This window comes from Polypterus senegalus, unplaced genomic scaffold (genome assembly GCF_016835505.1).
Source record: "Polypterus senegalus isolate Bchr_013 unplaced genomic scaffold, ASM1683550v1 scaffold_3368, whole genome shotgun sequence".
NCBI lineage: Eukaryota > Metazoa > Chordata > Cladistia > Polypteriformes > Polypteridae > Polypterus > Polypterus senegalus.
Genome location: NW_024378480.1, coordinates 4,956 through 8,027, shown reverse-complemented (window position 1 = coordinate 8,027; position 3,072 = coordinate 4,956). Strand labels below are relative to the sequence as shown.

Here is a 3,072-nt window from a genome sequence, read left to right as displayed (position 1 = left end):
CACTTCACAGTCCACTCAGACCACCTCTGTGCCCAGGGGACTGGACTTTGGGATGCTGAGTGTCCATTAAGAGCTTGTCCACTGGCTTTATTACAAATTAGAAAAGAAATAAGAAAACTGAGGTGACCAGCAGTGAGGCCTTTAGTGGAATGAGGTCAGCTGGTCAGTGGCACTGGTCAGCATGTGATGTGTGAGTGTCAGAAGTGTCACATGTCAGTCCTGTTCACCCTGTCCATTATGTCACTGATCACACAGTCAGTCCAGTCTTTGTCACAATAGACAGACAGAGTGTCCTCATCGACTAAGTGGTCTGACATCAGGTGAGCCCACCATGACAGACACTCGAGTGTCGCGCTCTCCGATGTCCAGCAGTGACCGGCGTGTCAAACAGGAATCTGTGGATGGGGTCCTGCAAATCAGTCAAAGCCCCTCCATGTGCTGAGTCCTCAGTTACAGACACAAATCCAAGGTGGTCCCTCCGCTGTCATCGGCTCTGACAAGTCTGTCTGGACCCTCGAGTGCAGGACACTGTCAGCCTCATGTCCTTCACATTGTGTCCACATGTCACTTTGAGTGACTTGTCACCAGTCAGAGTGGCAGGAAGGCAGAAGACGCTGTCAGGTATATAGCGCCTTACCTTATAAGGACAGCGGTGATCTCAGGGTCAAAGTGCATTTCAGTGAAGGCGTCGCAGTCATTGAGCCCTTGTGCTGTGTGTGTCCTTCTGTCTGTCTGTCTGTCCTCACTTGTCTCTCTTCTTCTCCACAGGTTGGAGTCTTGTGGTCTCACCTCGGCCTGCTGCTCAGCTCTCTCCTCGGTCCTCTCGTCTCCAAACTCACAGCTGACTGCACTGAACCTGATCAACAACAACCTGGGAGATTCAGGGGCTCGTCAGCTGATTGAGGGTCTCAGGAGTCACAACTGTAAATTAACACACCTGTGGTGAGTAAAGTGGGGGAGGGGTGGGGGTGTGAATGTGTTATTGATGGGCGGGCTGATCACATGACAGCACATGGAGTGACCAGAGTGACAGTGACAAGTGGAGCTGACTGAGGTGACAGACAGAAAGGACAACAAAGATAAGGAGAGACAGAAAGAGGAAGATGAGGAGGAGGACGAGGAGTGTGAGATGGACAAGAAGAAGAAGAAATGGACAGCAGCTGAGTGTCCAGCCAGAGACAGGGGGACAAGGACACAGGGGGGATCAGGACAGCAGACAGTGTGGACAGGAGGAGAGGGGGACATGACAGTCTGGGGGCTGAAGGTCATTTGGAACAAACAAGAAAGAGCAGAGCAGCAGACGGGGTGATCAGTGGACAAGAGGAAGAAACAAGATGGAGGATGAGAGACGAGCAGGAGATGAAATGAGAGAAGACCTGAGAGTGAGGAGGAGAAGAAGAGAAAATGAAGAGAGACGGAGCACTAGAGAGACAGACAGGAAGTGACAGCAGGGGGACAGAGGGGACAACAGCACGTCAACTGGGCAGACCACCTTCTTTTTGAAATGTGACACGACCAGCAGGCCTTCAGAGGATGTTGACCAATCGGTGAGAGGACTGAGTGACTGACAGGCCGACACACACGTCATGTGACTTAGATGAGCACAGACACTGAGAGGAATTCTGGGTGACATCAGGGGGCGTGTCAGTGTGACAGTGCAGTGTGTGTGTGGCGCCCCCTGCTGTTTGTAACTCACACTTGTGTCTCCTCACAGGCTGCAGTACAACAGGATCAGTCAGAGTAAGAAGACGTACCTGAGGTCACTACAGGTGGAGCTGAGGAGGTCTGGACGTCAGGTGGATATCTACATATGAAAAGACCAGCAGTGGTGATGAGACTGACCCCCTGTCAGTGATGAAGCCCCCCGTCCACTCTCCCCTAAATTCTCCTCTTTCTTCTTTTTCTTCTCCTCTCAGCTCTGCTCCTCATTTAATAAACTCTCCGTGTCCCCTCAGCCTGTGTGCTCCTCCTTTAATGTCACTTTAATTTTTAACACCTTGAGACCCTCAACTGGTGACAAAACTCAAGCAGACTCGGACCTGCAGACCCCCGAGTTTCACCAGTATAGGCAGCAAAGCAGTGGGGGTCATCCTGTAAAAAGTCCCCCAAGTTGCCTGTCCCACTGAGGAGCAAAGAGAGGAGGACAGTCCAGCTGTGGGGTGACAGGGGGCCTGAGGCTGTAGTGACACTGGGGACGAGGCTGAGACAAACCCTGGACAGGTCGCTGGTCCATCACAGGACGGCATCAGCACTCGTCTCCATCGTCACTCGGTGTCACTTGAACCCGTGTCTGCTCCGTGTCCCCCAAATCCTGTCTGCCACCTGCTGATTGTCCTTTGGTGACACTTTAACTCCCACGAGGCTCAGTTTTGATTTTGATTTTCTTTTTTATTTCGTCGTCTCCACTTCACCGTCCCCTCCAGTCGTGTCCTCCTAGTGAGCAGCGGCCTGAACAAGTGAGCCGTTAAAAAGAAATAAAAGAAAAGACGAGGAGAACATGGAGGAGTGTGGAGATGGGATGGACTGGCACCGTCCAGGGTGTGGTCCTGACTTGAGTGACCACCACCTGAACTAGACTGAGGGGGCTTAGAAAATGGATGGACAAACAGAGAGAAATAAACAGAACTGGGAATTAAGAAAGATACTGGAAAATAAAACAAAGAGAGAGTGGGACGAGGGTCTAAAGGAAACAAGTGGGGGACCCCAGCCTGAGGGTGGGCTTCTATAGGACAGCTGGGTAAGAAAAAGAGGAACAGGGACAAGAGTGGGAGAGAAGAAAACAAACAGAGAGATGAACAAGGGGGGCAAAGAGGAGAGAGTTAGAAAGTGAAGGACAGTCAGTGACACGAGGGGGACGAGGACAGACGAGGAGGAGGAAGAAGACAAGTCAAGTTGAGTCCATTTTATTTCTAGAGCTCATTTAAAAACATCAGGGGCCGACCAAAGTGCTGCACAGCTTCACCATAAGTACCCCAAATACACACAGCAGACACAGTAAAGAAATACTGACGGACAAGTTTAGAAAGCCAAGTCAGAAAGGTGGGCTTCAGGTGGGATTTCAAAGTGACCAGA

The 3,072-nt window shown here is 51.1% G+C and overlaps 1 long non-coding RNA gene across 1 annotated transcript; it reads left to right on the top strand.

The window, feature by feature from the left end:
* The first annotated feature begins 123 nt into the window (after nt 1-123).
* Nucleotides 124-1,954, top strand: LOC120519594. The gene is made up of 2 exons (XR_005631585.1): nt 124-942; nt 1,715-1,954. It is a non-coding gene; the product is annotated as an uncharacterized LOC120519594 (long non-coding RNA).
* The last annotated feature ends 1,118 nt before the right edge of the window (nt 1,955-3,072 follow it).